The sequence below is a fragment of the Balaenoptera physalus genome, assembly GCF_965194825.1.
Source record: "Balaenoptera physalus genome assembly, chromosome: 4".
Lineage (NCBI taxonomy): Eukaryota > Metazoa > Chordata > Mammalia > Artiodactyla > Balaenopteridae > Balaenoptera > Balaenoptera physalus.
In genome coordinates, this window is record NC_138891.1 from 68,337,124 (window position 1) to 68,359,511 (window position 22,388).

Here is a 22,388-nt window from a genome sequence, read left to right on the forward strand (position 1 = left end):
GTTATGGGATTTTATTTTACTGTGATTGCACCCTTCCTACCATCTCATTGTGGCTTCTCCTTTGTCTTTGGATACGGGGTATTTTTTTGGTGAGTTCCAGTGTCTTCCTGTTGATGATTGTCCAGCAGCTAGTTGTGATTCTGGTGTTCTCACAAGAGGGAGTGAGAGCACGTCCTTCTACTCCACCATCTTGGTTCAGGGTTCCTCATATACTTTCCATTATCTATGTTTTAACGGATTATATTTGGAGACATCAGTATGAACTCAAGTTTAGCTTAAATTATAGATATAGTTGTTTACAAATAGAAATATTTATACATATTATATATTCACTGGTTAGTATATTCCCTTGTTCTATCAGCTGATGACATGTACAACTTTTTAGAATGATACAAATTATTGAAACCAACACAAAAGAAAGAGAAAGTATGAATAGCCTTATATCTATTAGAGAAATTGAAATAGTAACTTGAAAGTTTCATCCATGTAAAACCCTAGTCCTCATGGCTTCACTATTTTTAAAAGTCCTACACAAATTTTTTCATAAAAAGGAGGAAATATTTGCCTACTCATTTTATGAAGTCAGCATTACACTAATACCAAAACCAGATTAAAACACTACCAAAAAAAAGGGGGAAAAAAAAAAAAGAAGAAGAAGAATGTGGAAGACCAGTCTTCTTCAGAAATACAGATGCAAAAATTATTAGCAAAATATTAGCAACTTGAACCAAGAAATATATAAAAACTACATCAAATGGGGTTTTTCCCAGGAATGCAAGATTGACGATTAGACTCACAGCTCACAGCTCATAGGCAGCTGAACAGAAACAAACAAACAAACAAAAGCTATGCTCCTCAAAGAGTTTCAAGGAGGATAATCTTCTATGAAACTGCTACATTTTGGAGTAGTTTGGTCAAAGTTTTTATCCATTCAGTTCAGTAGAGCATTGATGTGGTAAGTGCTAACAAGACACTAAGCTCTAGGTTTTACCAGGTGGACTTTCTCTGTTAGAGATTAGGGTTCTATTCTCTCTGTAGGTTCTTGAGATCATTCCACCCCTCTTCACATTTCACCCCTCTAGGCACAATCTCAACAGAGTGGCTTACGTTTTAAACTAATGCTTTTCTTTCCACCATCTCAGGCTGTTTATAGAGATGCTTACTCTATTAACTAAAAATAACTTTATAATTTTAGAATACCAAGCAATATATCATATTTTTTTCACACACACACTCATTTTGCAGCATTACTTATTACTTATTGTGAGGTATAGGCTCAGAGGACCCAGAGAAGATCTTCTGAGGAGTGAGGATTTTTGTTGAGATCGCACCCTAAAGTAACAACAATAAATGCTAGCAATCAAAATAGCTGTTAAGGAGAGATTGGTCAAGCAAATTGTGGTATGACTATATAATATTTTTCATCCAAAAGTTATATTTATGAGCCAAGACTGAGAAAATTTCACCACTGTTTATAGTAAGTGCTCAAAAATACTTGTTGAATTAATTTGTATTTTGTGTATCTTATAGTATGGACATAATATTATATATACAATTTACATGCTGCTTTTCTCCCATTTATCACCATGAACATGCCTATAAACATTCTTTGAAAACATGACTTTTAAGTGACTGTAGAGTATTTCATTATACATTAGTAAACAAATTGTGACTAACTATAATAAAATATATCAGGCTGGTCCCAGTATAAAAATATAAATGTTATTTTCCTCAGATTTATTTCATTGTACCATTGTATCCTATGATAAATGTTATCAAAATAATTTTCTCTCAAGATTTACACATGTATCTCTATCAAAAAAAGAAAGAAAAGAGAAAGTGGCCCACTCAGAAGCAACTCTATAACTCTCCAAGGTCACCAAAGGAAACTCCATTGAGTCTACTATGAAATGATTATATGTGCATAGAATTAATTAGTTACAATAACCTTTCATACTGAGTATATCATTTGAAATTTATAATAACCTTGTTATGTTGACATGACATGCATTAATGCCATTTTAGACATGAAAATACTGAGATCAGAGAAGTGACTTACCCAAAGTCACATGGATAATTAATGATGGAACAATGGCTCAGTTTCTCTGATAATGTAAATTCAATCAGTGCTCTTTTCACTACATCTTGTAGTCTTCTATAATATTGCTCTGTAAAAAGTAGAAAGCACCAAGAGTGGTTTTACGTAAGAAGTATAGGGTATCTCTTGACTATATATAACCAGTACCTCTATATAAATATAAAGTCTTATGTTGTTTTTTTCCCTCCATTTTAGTCTTTACCAGGCTTGCCTCTCTGATGCTCAGACATACTGAAATTCTAGGAGGAATGTTTCTTCTAATGCTTCAGCTACCAGATTTTGAGCAATGTTCTAAGTTCTTGCTTTGCAACAGAATTTGTAGAAAGTTTATATTCTAAATCCCAGTGCAAGGAGATTGACAGTGGGGCAATGGGCAGCACTGTTTGAAATTTACACTGTTTAATGGTTCTCTAATTTCAGTGGACATATGAATCACCTTAGAGAGGTTTAAAACATAGAATTCATATGATCTCTGACTGACCATATCAGATTCTCTTAGATTTGGGTTTAGAATCTGCATTTTAATAAGATATCTAGGTAGATTTAATGCAGATACTCATTAGAAACAATTCTCTGTGTCTCTATAGATTTTTTTTTTTTTTTGGAAGGAATGTTTGACAAAACAGTGAAAGGTCTTCAGAGTCCATGTGTTCCTCCACAAGGATTAACTTTCATATAATCATGTCTTTTTAAGTATGAACACCTCTGCTTAACTTTTGTTCCTCATTTACCCTGAAGAGAGTATTAGCTATCAAATAGAAGAAGGTATCAACTTAGAATCAGGTCATTGGTTGTTGACTAGCTGTGTGACCCTGAAGCCTTCAATAAAGTAAAGAGAATAATCCACCTGAACAAGTGCATAGAGTGGTATGGCAATGAAATTGGGTGATAGAAGTGAGAAAACTTTGACAACCAATTCCCACAATAAAAGAGTATTTATTAGATTAGTTCTCCTACTCTGCTTCATAATAGAACCTGAGGAATCTCTTAAAATTTCTGATGACCAGGCATTAGTAATTTTTTTAAAACTTCCCAGGGAATTTCAAAGTGCAACCAAGTTCAAGAACGGTGGGATTAGACCAATCTTTGCATTTTTACCTTCTGGAACGGTTCAATCTCATTAGAAATTAATAAGCATTGATAAATCACTGCTGTAAAGTCCATTCATTGGATTCTCTGGGATCAACTCCACTCTCACCATAAATCAGCAATGTTTTATGATGGACAAGAGTACAGCTGCCAAGCTGGCCATTTTCATATTGTCCTTCAGTGTAGCTTTAGGTACTGATTGGCTTGGATTAAGGAAATTGGCAACCAAGTCAGAAGAGTCTCAGGAAAACAGCTGCCATGCTGTACATTGCCACAGGCAAAAGATCATCCCTTCATTTTTGGGAATGCTAGTCATGAGCCACATGTCATCAGTCTTACCAACAGCTGAGTTCCATTTTCCTTCAGTTGAGGACGAGTCACTTTTCTAGAATGATAACAGCAATAGAAGAGGGTAGAAATAAGTGATGTGTTACCAACACAAGGATAAAGATAGCTTATCTCACTTATTTATTCAGCGTACATGCCTCTGGGTATAATCAGTTCAGAAAATCATTAAATTATTCAGGCATCAGTCTAGATAAGGTCCTTTATCTCATGAAAGATTCATTTAGGCTTAAAGGAGGCAATGGTTTGTTTCCGATAGAGATCAACAAATAATCCCCAACTCTGTCTTGGAATTAAGAAGAAGCACCATGTGACTGAAGAAGCGTGACCTGACAGGAGAATTTATTTATCACTCTCAGCCTTCTGATAGTTTCAAAGACACTTGGACTTATAGCATTGTTCCAAGTTCCTTCGTATATACCTGCACCAGAGCACCAATCTTACAATTCACTCCCTTCACCATGGGGGCAGCATGGAATCACCTCCAACACCCCTCTACCACTTACATTAATCCTCATTGTGGCATCACAAAATGGCAGCTTTCTTTTCCTACTCTCTTAAAATTTAATTCCATACCAGGAGTGTGAAGAGCTGCATTTGAGTGTAGCCTTAATTTAACTAAATAACTGTTAGTAGTTCACATATTGTTTCTGAGTCTTAATTTTCTCATCTGTGAAATAGTTAATAATTCTGATTCAGTACGTTTTGGGGAGTTTTTTATTTTTTATTTTTTTAATTTTTTTAACATCTTTATTGGAGTATAATTGCTTCACAATGGTGTGTTAGCTTCTGCTTTATAACAAAGTGAATCAGCTATACATATACATACATCCCCATATCTCCTCCCTCTTGCATCTCCCTACCACCCTCCCCCTATCCCACCCCTCTAGGTGGTCACAAAGCACTAAGCTGATCTCCCTGTGCTATGTGGCTGCTTCCCACTAGCTATCTATTTTACATTTGGTAGTGTATATATGTCCATGCCACTCTCTCACTTCATCCCAGCTTACCCATCCCCTTCCCCGTGTCCTCAAGTCCATTTGAAGACACTTTCTGAACTATAAATCTTTTACAAGTAAAATCATTATTACCATTATCCAGAAACCCAGGATGCCTAAGGAGTTTCTCTCTTCATTTAGAATATTATCCTCCAAACTTGCTATAATTTCCCATTAGTTCCAGGAGAGCTTTTGTTGTGTTATTGTTGATTCTTTGGGGTTTTCTACGTAGACAATCATGTCATCATGAAAAAAGATAGTTTATTTCTTCCTTCCCAATATGTATACCTTTTATTTCCTTCTCTTGTTTTATTAGCTAGCATTAGCTAGAACTTACAGTACAATGTTGAATAAGAGTAGTACAAGCAGACATCCTTGTCTTATTCCCGATCTTAGTAGGAAAACACCTATTTTCTCACCATTAAGTGCAATGTTATTTCCAGGTTTCTTGTAGATGTTCTTTACAAAGTTGAGGAAGTTCCCTTCTATCCTTAGTTTGCTGAGAGTTTTCATTATGAATGATATTAGATTTTGTCAAATGTTTTTACTATATCTATTGATATAATCGTAAAATTTTTCTTCTTTAGCCTGTTGAGGTGATGGATTACACTAATTAATGCTTTGAATGTTGAACCAGACTTGCATACCTAGAATAAATCCCACTTCATCATGGTGTATACTTTTCATTAAACATTGTTGGATTTGATTTGTTAATATTTTCTTGAGGATTTTGCATCTTTGTTCTTGAATGGTAACTATCTTTTGATACATGAGTTGGAAAGTGCAGTTGTAACAATAGCGTGAAATTGTTTCAAGTAACTTGCAACTCACTGTGGATATATTTATCCACTAGCCTGTGAACAACTCAGGAGCACTAATTGTCACATTTATTTTTGTATTATCCTAGAATGCAGCAAAGCGTATTGCATAAAGTAATACATTAATAAATATTCATTCATTCAACTGATCAAGTGAATGATTAATAATGTTAAAATTAAGTAGGAACATTTAGACCCCACTCTGTGCCTGGGACTGGGTTACGGGGACACAGAGGTGAATAAATCTGGACTCTGTCCTTATGAATATCACCGATGAGTCACAAAACTTAGAATTGTTATAAATATGATAACTACTCTAAATTTGGAGCACCATTCCATGTAAAATGGACCAAAAGCAATATCCTGTATTTGAAAGCAAATTCTCTATAGTGAAAAGCAAATTTTCCAGTAGATTTTCAGGGTATTGAAATAGCACAAATTATAAGTGAAATACTTATCTACTATGCAAACAAAGGGGTTAGAAAATATAGTTTGTAGGGGCAGTGGATGTGGGATTTTCCCTTTTTCTTTATTACTTTAATCACTCGATTTAATTTAATTTTTTCCTTCCCAGTCAACCCACCACCACCACTAACACTTATCTGAACTCCAGAGTAAACAATGAAATGAATACTTAGAGTACACGTAAAGTACTGGTAAAAGTGTTTGCAGTAACAAAGGTAGGACACATGTCTGCTATTGGCTTTTCTATTCAAGGGCAACACTGAACTTTGTCACAGGAATCTGAAGCATAGAGGCAGAAAGAAAGTAGTTATTTAAGAATTAAATAGAATACTGTGTGGAGTTAGTTGTCTATAAAGATATTCTCTCATTCATGATGTAATTTACTGAACAAATATTTACCAAATTCTCATTACATGCTGGGCCCTATGCTAAGTACATCAGAGATGAATAAACTATCGTTTTCATGATTTCAAAGGAACACACAGTCAATGGAGAAAGATAAGGGATACACGTGGATAATTCTAGCTCAGTGTCTAACATAATGCAGGTGCTCTTTCAACAATTATTGAGATCCATCACTTCCCAGACACCTTTCTAGGCCCTTGGGATACAGCGCTGAACCAAACAGACAAAAGTCCCGGCCTCCAAGTTACTTATAACAGGGTAAGAATTTAATGGTATTGAGAGAGAGAGAAGCTCCAAGTACCCTAACAAGAAATACAGGTAAAAAGTTAGTAGCGTCCTGTGGTATTAGAGCATGGTTACATTGGACCGGGAAGAGTCAAGGAAGGTGAGCCATAAATTATAGTCTCATTTTGTTTCATTTTCTTTTCTTTTTTTGATATTCAAAAGAAATGCAACTAAAGCAGAAAAGAACAGGTGAGTCACAGTCTCCAGTGAGGCAGGCAGGTGTGTGTGTACTGGAACCTCAAGCACTTTATTGTGGCTGGGTGGGTAGGATGTGTGGTTGGGATGCTAAGACATAAAGTTGGAGAGTTAGATGAGAGTCTAGGAACTTTAAGTGCATGGCTGTGTAGCTTGGATTTTGTCTTTAAGGCAGAAGAGAGCTAATGACAATTTTAAAATAGAAGGATGATGTTAGAGTGATGTCTTCAGAAAGATGGATGTGTGAGTATCACTGAGGTCTAGAGAAAGGAATTGGAAGCAAAGGCATAACTATGTTAATTTAAAACAGTGAATAAATGTGCATGTGAACCAGTTCTAGTCTAAGAACAGAAGCTGAAGTTTGTCTCCATGAACTATGCATCAAAGTGTATGATCTTGGACAAGGGCATCAAGATACTGGAGAAGAATATTCTAGAAAGGCATAGCTGGTCTCTCATGTCTACCTTGAGATTTATAAAGCTTTTGAGGAGATTCTACTTCATCTATGAGAAAAATAGCAGAGTCATTAAGGAGTATGATCTCAGTGTCCCCACCACCTGCTGAGTCGTGGGTCGCAATGATGATTCTACCTCTTTTTGCCCATATCCACCTCCAGGAAAAGGAAGGGCATTCTGATCTCCCTAATATCTAGTGCCTTTGTTGCCACAGCAGTGTTCCTGTGCCTTACTTCTTATCACTTTAAGCTGAAAAAAATAAAAAAGAAGCAGGGGGAACGAGAAGATACCACAGCTTTGCTCATGACGGTTATTCAAAGGAAAGGGAGAGAAGTGAGGAACATCAGTGGAATGGAGATGATACAGACAAGGCAGTGACAGGCACATAACTGTCTCCCAAAGATGCCAAACAGGAAAGTTTACATCTCCTTATACATGCAAGGCCATGATATGTTGGGAAATAAGAAGACAAAACAAAATAAAAGATAAAACATGAGGAAAGACAACATTAAAAAATACATATACACACTGATGGCTGGTGGGTGGTTCCCAGCCATTGTAGTATAAAACTATATCAAATAATTAAGTTAGCAAGTAGAATGTAAGATCACCCAGAGCCAGCCTTGCCTGGGTCTCTGACTGCTTCTAACACAAAGTGTCATGGAGCCTTGAATGAAAGGACATGGGCTATTTTTTGAGTCTTAAATTACTAAGCTCCTACTTTTCCCCTCTTCTCTCTCTCCCTCATTCACTGAACTGTGGATTTTAGGTACACGGTGCAACTTTCATGGCAACTTTAGAGAATGACATGGCTATGGTGAGCTATGGAATATTTAGGAAATGAAATTAACTTTCAAAAGCTGGATCATATACTTTGTCTTAATTGTTCCTATTTACTTACTTAAGTCCATTTGTCCTTCTAACTGGCACGCTTCTCACTGTGTGGCAAACTCCTAGTCATTTTTCAAGACCCAACTCAGGTTTAACTCCCATGTGAAGCTTTCACTTTCCCTCTCAGCCTAAAGCTACTCTGGACTTTTAACTCCATGTTTTTCTTTTTTCTTTTTTTTTTTTTTTGTAGACATTTCATTTACAGAAATTATAAGGCATTTAATATTTTATGATCTATCTTTCACTCCAACTAGACCTAGGCCAGGGCTATCTGATTCATCTGTTTTCCCCATAGCAAATAACACAGCCCTTGCTACATTAGGAGCAGACAATATACACTAATAAAATAAACAAATGAGTAAATGAGTCGGTTGGCCACTTCCTGTCTCTTCCTGACACTATAGGTGTAACTATTACTTTTTCAAGTACTTTGAGGACCTGCCACTCCCATGCACTATCCTCGTGGCTGGCCCGGTGGGAATTTGCCTGGCCTTTGCCATGTAGTTCATCCCTTTTTGGGCTGGAGAGTGATCAGACTGGGTGTTAGAAATCGGCTCTACTTCCACTGAGTCACGGTGCCTCTGGGCGCTGTGGTTCTACCCCATGTGAAAGGTCTCTCTGCAGCATTCTTGCAAGATGAGTTTTCTAATTAGTGTGCCCTTATAAGGTGCCAGGGGGACGGCTGGTCAGCATGGGGGCCCATGGATGCGGAAATAGTGGCCAAGAGACTTTGCCTAAGGCTTTTGGGTGGCTGAAACCTTCCAGTGAACATCTGGTGAGAACAGAATGACTCAGTGCTCTACTCCCCTCCGCAGGTTCCCTCACCCATCAGCTATCTTCATTCTGCCAGACCTGGACCTCAAGTGCATGAAATGATGATGTGATTCTGTGACTGAGCTCTTGACTACATTCTGCACTGAAGCCAGAAAGCACAGGCTTAAAAGGACATGATGCTTCACTGAGTACCCTTTGAATCTAGGGCCTTCGATTGGGGCTACTCCCCAGGAAAAGGGTGTTACAAGGCCTAAGAATTTACAGAATGTCGAGAGACTGATAATACCTGAATAGCAATAACACTCACATGCATTATGCCTTATGACTGCTTAAAAGATTTGTATACTGCTGTATACAGCCTTATGAAGTATGGGTTTTTTTAATATATCTTTTTAAGATAAATTAATAAACTGTTCTGTGTTAAAAATTGGAAAATATTGAAAAAACAGAAGTTTTCTTATAATCCCACTATTGTTTGTTTTAGGTATTTCTCCTCTCTCTCTCTCTCTCTCTATATATATATATATCTTTTTTAACATGGTTCCTGACACTGTAAGAAAGGGATGATATGATCTTCATTTAATGGGTTAGGAACTGAGATTGTACATTAGCTGGAAGAGTTTTAGCAATGGAAAGATTGACTACTCTGATCATTTACTAAGCAATCTTGGCTACATCTTAAAATTTCTCCTGATCCCTACTTTTCTCTCCAAAGAAAGTAAAGGAATTCAGAGCCAGTGTCACTACAAGCTCAGAGCCCTGAGATGAAAGATGATCTTTAAATTCCAAGTATTAATGTAATGACAAGTTCATGTATATGTAATGGGCAAAGACACCAGCTAAATTAACCTTTAACTTCAGACTTGCTGCCAGGATTCCCATGAATTAAAAGACTGTCTTATGAGTTATTATTTACCTGACCTATATTCTTTTTCACTCTGCCCATTTTTTTGGGTTGCCAAAGTCTAAAAGGGAAGGGGATGAGGTAGCCCAAAAGATAATGAGAAGAGGGGATCAGGTATTATTTTGATCCAGGAAATCACCAGCGAATGAACCATAACATCAGCCAGCCCTACGCTAATAATTAGCTGAAGTCTGAAAGGCTGATTTCTGCATTCAAATGATCTCATGTCTTATGAGTTAAATATATCTTTTTTGTGGGGTTCATACCCTCTCCTCTGATGCCCGGACATCATGACAAGGAACTCTACCTAAAATAGGCAAAGATTGAAGGAAATGGGGAAGTGCCCACCCTTGGTCAGAAGAACGGCACCCAGCTTCAATACATATATCTCCTGACTGGGAAAGCTGCTGGGGCAGGAAAAGAAAAGGATTCTGGGTTTTCATATTTGCATTGCTGGTCTGTGATCTCTTGAGATTTTTTTTTTTTTTTTTTTTTTACTATGTCTTTATTTTGATTAGAAGTTGCCTTCTATTTAGGAGAAAACTTTGATTCTAGGGGCAGAGAGACCAGGGTAGGATGTAGAAGAAAAGGGCCAGAGCTGGAAACATTGTCTTGGTCCTGGGCTCTGGGATCTGGGTTCAGGGAGAGAGAGGATCCTTCTATCTACTACTTGCTGTAACACCAAATTTGGGGTGGAAAACAAGAGGCTCTCAGAGCAGTAGTTCCTTTTAAGAATAAAGACTAGGCATTAGCTGGAGCATTCCTCGTATTGTATCATATAGTGGATTGGCAGCAAAAGGCAGAAAACATCTCAGGTATATAATTTACAGAAATACCCAAACATTGTTATTTAAACTAAAGTGAGTAATGGTGATGACGATGATGGGGTTGATCATAATTACTGCTGTCGGGTATGTTCTGTGCACCGCTTGACGTGCATTATTCTCTCTACAACCCTGTAAGTTAGGTATTTTTTATTCCATTGCACAGATGAGGAAGATAATGTTCATATAGAAAGTACACAACTCTTTCAAGATCACCCAGCTAATTAGGAACCAGGCCAGAAAGTGGGGCTTTCACAGCCAGTGACTTACTTTCACTACCTGCCAGCCCCAGTTTTGTGCCAGAGCCTTGGGTTTGGCCCACTATCACTGCTGCAGCCCCTCAGCAGAGAATGGAGGAAGCCGAGGCTGGGTTCTCTGGAGACTCCTGCACCTAAAGTGTCAGTGCTACCGATCTAAAAAGCCCTCACCGGAAGATCCAACTTCATTGGGTGGTAGGGCATGATGGCATTTTGCAGTCAAGACTGCAGCCTGAAGGGGAGGATCAGCCCTCATGAATTTCAAATTATTTCCTAAGGTAAGAAAAGAATTATTTCCTAAAGGAAGGAAGGCAGAGGGCTGGGGCCTGAAAATGATGGGGAGAAGAATTGCAGGAGGCCTGGGGTGATTTCCTGTATCTGTCAGGGCAGATCACACATTCGCATCTTCCTTCAGCCCCAAACAAGTACTTATTATTATTATTTTTTAATTTAGAGAAGAGATTATCTTCAGACAAAAGTGGTACCAATATCCTGCCACCCTGATTAAAAGCAGGAAGAAGATAAAATGATTTCTCTATCCTTCGTGGCCTGGGAGGACAACACCTCCCAGGGAAATGGCCCTTTCCCAGCGGCAGACCCGCTCTTCACTTTTGAAGCTGCCCTTAAACCTATTTGTTTGGGAGCTCCGGTAAGAACTGTGCTCCCTGCCCGCAGGCTGGGCCCGCACAGCTGCTCCTGCAGAGACCGTGGCTGGCTTCCCAGATGAACAGCCATGACAGTCAATTACATCAAGCCAATTAGCAGCAGCGCCCACTTTGTGCCAGGAAGGCTCCCCTGTAGTCTTACCCATGTCTGGAAAAGGGCCCTGGGGCCTTGGGGGAAAGCTGGTGAATTGAGAGGCTAAATGTTTAGCAGTGATCTCCTCTCAGAACCTCTTGTCTTAGAGATAAGTGAGGTAACTGGAAAAAGACCAATCTCTTACACCATTGTCTGCTAAACAGCCTGCAAAGAATATGGTTTTCAGAATCTTCCACTGGGTAGGAACACAGGCTTCCCTCAACACCTAGTGAATGATCAGAGACGGAGCTTTATCAGATCTGGCCTTTGGTAATGAGGCTGTGCTTGCCCTGCCTCTCACAGAACCCGGACTAAGGACGGGCCCTTTCTGTGGAAGGAGAGAGGGAGGCAAGGGAATTGGACAAGCATTTTCCTTGGCTCCATGCTCTCGGTTCCCACCTTTATAGAGAATCAGAAGTCTGGGTTCAATGGCAAAGTCTAATCACCTATTAGGCCCTTACCTTGAGCAAGTTGCTTAAATTCTCTGAGTTTTGGTTTTTTATTTACTAAAATATGACTGTACAGAATATAGGGATGGAGAAGAAACCAGGGATTGACAGGGAGCTGGGGTGGGGAGGGAAGGACTACAAAGGGTAGCATGAGGGTGATGGAACAGTTCTGTGTCATGATTGTCATGACTTTACACATTGGTCAAAACTCATAGCCTGAAAAGGGTGTCTCAATCTAAAAGTAAATAAAATTTTTAAGTGTGATTAAAATAACTTTTCAAAGGTCAGTTATAAGGATAAAGATGATGAAAGGTTTGAAAGGACCTAGCACAATGAATAGCCCATACAGGTCTTAAACATATACCAGGGTTCTTTTGTTTTTCTTTTCTTTTTGAGCTTGCTGTTTTCATCCATAAAATGGGCATGAAAATATTACTTCTTATAAAAAGTTTTATCTTCTTCCTAAGCATGGTGCAATGATAATATGAGATTGTGAATGTAAATACTTCATTGGCAGTCAAGATGTAGCAATTCACGCATCCATTCACATTTTTGAATGTTTTTCTTGTGTCTGGTCCTGTGTAGGCCCTGCTGGATACGTACAACAGAGTTGTGCCTCCCCTACTGTAGCTCATAGCCTAGGGAGGGAGACAGAGATGGAAACACCAGAGTAGCAAATGTTGCACGTGTGAAGTTCTGGTGGCCAAAAGACATTTCTACAGGACATCTCAGGCAGCCTCTTATCTAAGTATTTTCTGAAATGAGACCTGGAAGGCAAGTAGGAGATGGGCCCAAGATGCAGCAAGGAAAGAGGAAGGGTACTGCAGGCTGAGGAAGCTATACGTAGAAAGATCTGGAAGTGGGGAAGACCGAGGCTTGTTTACGAGCAGAGGACCTTTCTGTCTGGTCGCTGTCAGGGATGGTCCATTTTGAAGATTCAAGCCTTTGACAGGGGGCTGGACCAAGTGAGCATTATGGAGTCTTGTAATCTCTTGAGTATATGATTCTACAGCTATCCTTGGCTCCCTCTTTGTATGCAATTGAAGGCAACTTTGACCTTGGTCCTTTTCTTCTCATTGAGCATCTGGATCGGAACCTAGGAAAAAGTCTTTCCCTTAGGAATGTGACCTCTAGGTGTCCTTGCATTTGGTTTTGAATAATCACTCAGCTCCCAACCTGAGGTTTTCACCACCAGATGGGAGGAGGCAGGAGTTGTGGAAAGGTTTCAGATCCTCTAAGGCTGTTCAGTGATGTCAACCCAATTACCAGAAAGAGTGCTGTCTGCCCGGCAATGCCCCTCAGGTATCTGCACTTGTGTGGCTCTGGGTGGAATTCTTTGATGTGACATTTGGCTGACAGATATTCTGCCCCTCCCTGCCTCTTTTTTCCCCTCCTGAAAAGGAAGCAGAATCAGCAATGAGGCAAAGCCCCAGTTGCCTTAAAAGAGCTTCAGCAGTTACAAGGAAACCCTGCAACTTTGGGTATTCTGAGAAATAAATATTTAAAGGCCAGGCCTGATATTGCACTATTATGGGCCAGGATGGCTCTACCAGTTATTAAATAATTCCAGACTTTTATAAATAGCTACTTCCCCCAGCCCAGCCCCTGGACCAGTCCAACCCCTGCTGCCCCCTCCTCTAAAACCCCTGGGACATCCTCACGATCCAGCAACTGACAGGGTAAACCCTGCATGGAGGGGCTCCCCTGGGCTCTCCCCCGCCCCCCAGTGCTGTATTTGTTCTGATTGGTTAGAATATATTGGTTGTTATATATTGTAAATATCACCTCTCTGGAAGAAAGACAACTGACCAACTGACTTCCCTGAGCAAATCATTTCTTCTTCCTGGGCTTCTATCAGTCAATAAAAACTAAAATTATTATCATTTTATTAGATATGTGGAGTTTTGGGATTTGTTGATTTCTCAGGTCTCTTCCACCTTTAACATTCTATGATTCTATAAACTGTGAAGTTCAAACTCCTGTATCTGAGGTCTGGTTAGTTTGAGTACTTGTCCAGAGGAAGGAGTTGATAGTATGCGTCTGATAGGAGTAGGAACTTCCCAAAATCATGGATTTAAATTACTTTAGAGCTGGGAGTGGCTTAGAGTTCAGTTCACCCAGGAGGCTCTTTGGAGTGTGTTCCACTGAGCTCTAGGGAGAGCACAGAGGCCAACGAAGAGTGGACACTGCACAGGGCTCCAAAGTCCTGGCTCCTGCTTCAGCCCAAGCAGCCACAACTTTTCCTGTTTTATACAGTGGTATTCTTCCCTAGATTTTATGTGTCTGGGTGGCAAGATGCTAAAATCCTTCAATCCTAGCTTGCTTGGCAACTTGCTCTCACTAAGGCCATGAGTAAGTTACTTAATTCCTTTGAGCCTTGGTTTCCTTATCTGTAAAAACCGATGGCACTATTTCACAAGGTTTAGAGCACAACAAAGCATTCAATACAACGTCTGGCAAGAACTAGGGGTTTGATATCTATTAGTTGGATCTAAATTCAATCCATGGTTACTTCCTTGAAGTGGAATCTAAGTTCCCAGAGCCACTTTGAAAAGATGGTAAACACACACGCACACACACACAAACACACACACACACCAGGAACTGCCAAGAGGACATTTCAACAGCAACAATTACACTTGCAACACTTGCTATTGCTGTGTTACCAAACAAGGTGACAACAGCAAAATCCTATTCAACCACAACTGCAGAGGGAGATCGCCCTGATAATCCCCGAAACACCACGGATTTGGTTACTGCTGAGTAACTCACTGACCTTACTGCGCTTAAGTTTGTATCCATACAGTAGCTATACAGGAGAAGTTGAATAACCGGTCTGGTCCCTCACAATCAGGGTGTGGCAGCTATAGCACTTGAAGCACTTTAAATTGACTAATCCATCCCCTTCCACCCTCTCTCCAAGGACCCTCTCTAAGATGGTGGCCAATAGGTTTCTTCCCCTGAGACAGGTGGGCAATAGACAGAAAGCTGTGTGCATCTTGAATTACTTCCCTTTGCTGAAAGGAGGATACTTTTCCAAATGGAACAATCTAGAACAGCCTCTCTTCTGTTAAACTGTCTGTTCTCATATGACTAATTTGAGAATCCACCCACTCTGGGGGCCATTAGGCAGGTGTGCAGAAGGATTTCCAAGCAGTGTTCTAATCACAAATTGTATCAGTGCAGGGCTTTGTAATCAAATGGGGACTGGCTCACCTTTGGTGTCATTTTCCAGACTGCTAGGATAATTTATCCCTGGGCTGAGACTCAGTCTTAGCCCGATAATGAATTGTATGTGTTATCTTGGCTCAGCCGTCTGCCTCCTTTGCATCTCCTCACATATGGAATTCTCAGGTCTCTTATACATATATTTTTTTGTCTCAGTTGGAACTTCCACAGTGCTTCTCTTTCCCTTGTTAATGTTTTCTTCCTTCTGAGCCCAGTTTAATAACAAATTTGGATTCTGGTTCTTACATATCATTGACTGGTAGACTTTGAGAATACCACTGCTTGGAGCGTCCTTAAAGAGCCCTGAGTCCAAGGCCTTCATTTTAAAGATGGAGAAAATAAGAACTAGAGGGAGAAAGTAATTTTCTCAATCTCACCAAAATCCTGTGTGGCTGAACTAAAACTCGTGACTCTCAGTTAATTGTCCTTTGATTGTGTGTCCACTCCTTCATGTAATCATGTATACATGAATTCAATCAATATTTCTGAATTTCTACTCTGTGCCATGTACTACTTTAAACCCTGGAAATGTAGTAATGAATAAAATTCCTGCCCTAGAAACTATATTCTGCGTGGCAGGAGACAGGCAGCAAACAGAATTTATTAGGTAAAATGTTAGATGGTGATAAGGGTATGAAAAATAAAGCAGAGAGGAGGAGTGGGCATGGCAGCTGCCAAGAGTTCAAGTGTAGAAAGAAGTCATGGAAGATCCCCTAAGAAAATGTGCTTTGACCTTGACTCCATGGGCATGAATGATGAGCCATGTGGACACCTGAGGGAAGAATGGTTCAGACATCAGCAACAGTAAATGCAAAGGCCCTGAGGCAGGAGCATGCTGGGTGTGTTCTAGGAACAGTAATGAGGGCAGTGCCACTGGAGATAAGTAAGGAAGGAGTATATAGAGGGAAGAGCAGAGGGTAACTGGCTTAGCCAGTGAAATGGAAAACGAGTGAAAGATTTTGAGCAGAGGGGTAAAGATGATCTGACGTATGTTTCAGAAGGATGACTCTAGCTTTTGTGTGGAGAACACACTTAAAGGAGACAAGGATGGAAAGCAGGACAGAAGTTAGGAGGCTTCTGCGATAATTCAGCAGAGAGACAACGGGTGCTTGAACCAGGATGTTGAGAGTGGAGGTACCACAAAGACAGCTACTGTGGATAGCAGGGGAGATGGACCTCATCTCAGTACTTAGGAGAATGAGAAGGGTGGCAGGATGGGGGAGGACTACTCAGGGTGAAGGGTGGGAGTGGACTACTCAGTGGGGAGATGGAAATTACAGCCTGGGGCAGTAGCGGGTCAGGAAAGGCTTCCAAGAGGAAGAAGAAGGCAAGGCAAAAGCTGACTCAAGTGTAAGGTGACCAGCTGTCCAGGTTTGCCCGGGACTGTCCTGGTTTGAACACTCCTCTGTCCCAGGTAAACGGGGATGGTTGGCCACTCTCCTGTGAGAGTTGTCTGGTGAAGCTGGAGAGGTTTGGAGAAGATGGGAGCGTTCTGGGGAGAGAAGACAGAATGTAAACATCTGAGAGGCAAGAGTGGGCAGTGCAGGGTAGGGAGTCAAGGAGAGGAGAAGGTACACAGGGCTCCAATGTGCACAGGTCTGTCACCGTAAGAATAGTGACACTGGTTTTGATGTCAGTGGAAAGATGTTAAGCAGTGACAGGTAACACTAATAACTTGGCAGTTTTATCCCTCATTTCAGTTCCTTCTTGTAAAAGAGATATATGCAACCCCCATCATTTATAAGTATCAGATGAAAAGTGGAAAGCAAGAAATCAATAAACAGAATAGGAAATAAATTTGTATCAAAACATTCCAGCTGAGGGTTGACTTGCCACTTGGAAGTCCTCCTGTCCTGTAAGGTCACGTTCCCTCTGAAACCAGTTTATTTTTTTCCTCATTTCCCTATTTGCATTATTGACATCATTATTTCCCTAGGTTCAAAATCTCAGAATCATGATTTTTATCTTCTTTCCTTGGTGATTCCATCAGCTACCAAGTCCTTATTTCTTTTTTCTTCAAAATAGCTTTCCTCAGTTTTTTACACTGCTGCCAGCCTGATTCAGGCTGTCTTTACGTTGTGCCTTGGCAGTGGGGACCAGAGGGTGTAGGGGGCTAGGGTAGGAGGATAGTGGGATTTGACCTCCCTGGGCTGCAGGCAATAAGGGAGTGTGTTTTCTGTAGGGAACTTAAAACCAGTCAGTTTAAGGTCAATTTGTCTTGCAGCACTATTTACAATAGCCAAGACATGGAAGCAACTTCAGTGTCCCTCAACAGATGAATGGATATAAAAGATGTGGTACATATATACAATGGAATATTACTCAGATGTAAAAAAGAATGAAATAATGCCATTTGTAGCAACATGGATGGACCTAGAGATTATCATACTAAGTGAAGTAAGTCAGACAGAGAAAGACAAATACCGTATGATATCACTTATATGTGGAATCTAAAATATGACATAAATGAACTATCCACAAAACAGAAACAGACTCACAGACATAGGGAACAGACTTGTGGTTGTCAAGGGGGGGTGGGGAAGGACTGGATTGGGAGTTTCGGGTTAGCAGATGCAAACTATTATGTATAGGATGGATAAACAACAAGGTCTTACTGTATAACACAGGGAACTATATTCAGTATCCTGTGATAAACCATAATGTAAGAGAATAGGAAAAATAATATATATATACACATATATATGTATATATAGTTAAATGAGTCACTTTGCTGTACAGCAGAAACTAACACAACATTGTAAATCAACAATATCAATAAATAAATTTTTAAAAATGTTTTTAAAGGTCAATCTTCTTTGTATTATTTCTATCTGCCAGCAGTTAATGGCAATCATAAAATCTCCTCCCATCTGGAGCAGACCACTCCCACTTACTGCCACCCCAGCCTCAAATCCTGTAAAATTTTCTTTATTGGTATCCTGATTTCTCTCCTTTTCTTCCATTCCCTCGTGTGCCAGATTTGCTATGCAACTGCAGCAAAGAACCACCCATCGCTAGTTTCCCCAAACCTCAGAAACCTTCCTGAGGTTTATGGGATCAAGCCCCAATACCGCAGTCTAGCTTTTGGTCAAGCTCTTGGTAACCCGAAGCCAGCCTAACAGCTGAAGCTTATCTTATTACTCTGCATCCCAAACTCTCTTTGCTTTGAGAGTCTGTGTCACAAGAGCCATGGTTTCCTGCTGCATTCGCTGGGAGAAAAATTAGTTTGGGGATCCTAGCTCTAACAGAGACTGCTTGTGTGACCTTAAGCAAGTCACTTTCCCTCTAAGGGTCTCAGCGTTCTTACTAGTCAAATTAGAATAATACCTGTAGAGTTGAAGTTGCAGGATTTCAGCAAGGGCCAAATGAGGTCACGGTTGTGAAAGCCTCCATCCACGTGAGCCATGATGACTGTTATAAGACATAGAGGTAATACTTGTCGCAGTAGTGGTTGCCATGGTTACAGTGCTGATGTTGATGGCAACGCAAGACTCTTTGTTTTTGCTGTCTATTTTACCTTTTGCCTCTTCCATCTTTGCCATTCCATGTCCAGCTCATCACTTAAAGAACAGCTCTAGACCAACTCCCTCAAAAATTCTTCCTGAGCTATTTAAGCCTACTCTAAACTCTGCTCTCTTCAAAAATCTCCAAAACGTACTTTCTTTGTGTTTGTATAGGTACCATGCTTATCATCTTTTACTGTGCAGCCTTCCCAACCTGGACTCTCAGCCCACCTCTTATATTTCTTTATCACCCCTCCTAATGCTGAACACACAACAGATGTTAAGCCACGACTTGTCAACATGAATGAATGAATGAATGAATGCACAGAGGCATCTCTTTTTTTAACCCCTTAAGGCAAAATATGCCGACAGTGCCCTCTGCTGCTAAACAATGATTCTGTGTTTCCTACACAGTGGAAAAGCAAGTGAGAGAATGTTTAGTGAAAGGAATAGGTGAAAATTGTTGTGCTTCTCAACATGCTGGGACAGAGAGGACCAGGAAAAGCCACTGAATTGTCCTGGTCCCGGGGAGGCTAGGAAGTCAGAAGGGCCAGATAAGGTGGCTGCAGGAAAGGCGGGCATCTCCTTTCTAGACTGATGATTGACAGCCAGTTTGGAATTGAAATACCCTCTCGATTTTGCACAACAAATTTCTCTTCTCCTGTGCCCCTGCCCCAGCAATAAGTGTGTTATTTGGGGCCAGAGATAAATCTTAAATCTAATAGTGTGAAAATTAACTTTGAAGATTCCAAAATGCTTCATGGGAAAATGCATTTAAAAAAAATGTCATGAGAGCTGGAAAACATTGCTAGAGAGATCATAGTCCTATTCGGTTTCCTTCTGTTGAGGCATTCTGATATGGAAAAATTAACAATTGCCTTTTAATGATTGCCTGCTAAGTGCTTGGTGTTTTCCTTCTATTATCTCGATTAAATCTCGTGACAACTCATCAGATAGCTGAATGAAGACATTGAAAATGAGAGGATAAGAAATGTGGCCATTATCAGAGAGCTAGTAAGGTCAGCAAGGGTTTCCAAGTGTAGGAGGCATAAAATCTGAGCCTTCTCTGCTATTGTACACTGACTCCTGGGATGGGGCTCTGGACGAGGGGTCGGGCTACCTGGGAGTTGAGCTCAGATTCTACCAGTAACTTTCATAGTAAAATTGAGTGAATAACTTCTTCTCTGGGCCTCAGTTTCCCCAACTCTAAAATAAGGGGTGCAAGACCAGATGCCCCCTAAGGCCCCTTCCAACTTGCAGCCTGTTATTTGCAGCGATCTTCATTTGCTGAACTATAAATACAAAGCCTTATTGTGACCATGATTCTCCCTTGTGTTTCCACCACAGGCTTGATCTCCCCAGTCTAACCAGATTTGAACAGTTCAGTGTGGACCGAACAGTGACCACAAGCACTCTATGCTCAGCTTTGAGGACAATTCAGATATCTTTCTACTTAATTTGTAAATCAGTCTGCATGTCAACGATGCATTTCATTTCCCCATAGAGTTCAAAGCATGATGGATATTCTAGGCTGGTTCCGAAGGCAGAGCAGTTTGAAGTTTCAGCACGCCAATTTGTCACATTTGACGTATCTGACCCCCGGTCTTTAAGTGTTTTGGTGGGCAATGTGTCCCGGGTTGGTGGGCACACCTCGGTAGAGAAGGGGTCCCCAGGAACAACATCTCCCTGTCGGAGTGGCGCTGAGCCTTTGAAGTGGATCACTGGTGCTTCAAAGCAAAGTTCATGGTACAGGAAGCAACATCAGATGTACTTTTATTACCCGTAGAGACAAAAAAAAAACATTACTCAGAAGCCAAACGTCTGGAAGAAAAATCTGTACCCTGTGCTCAGCCCTGCAGCTTGGAAGTTCAGAGACGATTCCGAGTGTTCCTCGTGAGGAAACCGGAGTGTGCTGGAGCAGACCTGGAATCAGACCCGGTACCCTCAGAGCAGTGGTGACAACCGTCTTGCTGAAGACAGGAGCCTCCTTCTGGATTTCCACTGGGGTGTGGAGGAGTGGGGAGACCTGGAATCAGATCAGCTCACAGTAATTCCTCCGGCCTCCTAGCTTTTCAGAAAAAATGATCAGAACTGCAAAACATCCTTAGAGAGTACAACCGCTTGTTTTTTTATTTGGGAAACTGACATCTATCAATACTATGACTTTGACTTAAGTCAATTTATTCGTCTGCTCTTTTTCCCTCTGTGTGAATAATGGTCCCGTCTCCTGGGATATTGTGAAACACTTAGTGACCACAATGCTAAACAACGAAGGAAAATGGAACATTCTCCAGGAATCTTGACTCTGTGTAGTCAACGGAGGTCCCACGATGCCTTCGTGCCTGTTCTTCACTTGAAGTAGCTAAAGGTAGAATAAACTGCAAATTAAGACTTCTCAGAACCCAGCTGTGCTAAAAAAAATGTTGTTATAACTTTATCTTGGATACTGAGAGGAAAAATACTGAATAGCATTTATTTAATTACCAGTAATAACTCCAAATAAGTATAATTCTGATTCATATTATCTTGTGAGGAAAGCGTATTAATTATGCCCCATTAATGCCTGTTCGAGATGGTTTGCTTCCAAGGAACCCCAAAGATTCTGAAACTCTGTTCCCTGTTTGACATTGAAAGAGATGTCCTTACTAAAACATTCCACAGCTTTCTGGTTTCACCATAAGCTTGACTGATTTACCAGATGCTTTAGGCTTTGCAGAAAACACTCCTGAATATCATCAGATGGGCTGGAATATTGTCATTATTCCTATTTCTAAGATGAAAGTGTAAGAATTTGAGACAGTGGACTGGCCCTGGGGCATATGGGATAAAAGCTTTCTTGGACCCCCGGGCAGAGGGCAGTGCCGCTGGGTGACCTCATCGCCCAGCACCTGAATGATGGGGTTCCCCTCAGCTTTTTCTGATGCCGGCTGGGGCTCTGCTTTTCAGCAGGAAGCCTGGTCCTCAGCGGCTTAACTCCACCCACTTACATAAACCTCCTCACAACAGAATAAAATAAAAGTTTTAAATTGGTATTCATGTGGATTTTCTTTTTAATTTTTTATTTATTTATTTTTTAAATTTTTTTTAAACATCTTTATTGGAGTATAATTGCTTTACAATGGTGCGTTAGTTTCTGCTTTATAACAAAGTGAATCAGCTATACATATACATATGTTCCCATATCTCTTCCCTCTTGTGTCTCCCTCCCACCCTCCCTATCCCACCCCTCTAGGTGGTCACAAAGCACCGAGCTGATCTCCCTGTGCTATGCGGCTGCTTCCCACTAGCTATCTATTTTACGTTTGGTAGTGTATATATGTCCATGCCACTCTCTCACTTTGTCCCAGCTTACCCTTCCCCCTCCCCGTGTCCTCAAGGCCATTCTCTAGTAGGTCTGTGTCTTTATTCCCATCTTTCATGTGGGTTTTCACAGCATTCATTAACATGCTTTCCCAGAAAAATTTGTAGTAAAGATCCTACCCCACCCCACCTTCAAAACACCAACTTTAAAATAAACTCTCCAACTTTTCTGAAAATTTAATATTTTAGAACCCAAGAAACTACTGAGTTCAAATTCAACCACTTTTTCAGTTGAGGACATTGTGGC

The 22,388-nt window shown here is 40.5% G+C and overlaps 1 long non-coding RNA gene across 1 annotated transcript; it reads left to right on the top strand.

Moving 5' to 3' along the window:
- The first annotated feature begins 831 nt into the window (after positions 1–831).
- Positions 832–21,240, top strand: LOC309660675. Its single transcript, XR_014263531.1, has 2 exons — positions 832–11,081; positions 20,129–21,240. It is a non-coding gene; the product is annotated as an uncharacterized lncRNA (long non-coding RNA).
- Positions 21,241–22,388: the final 1,148 nt, after the last annotated feature.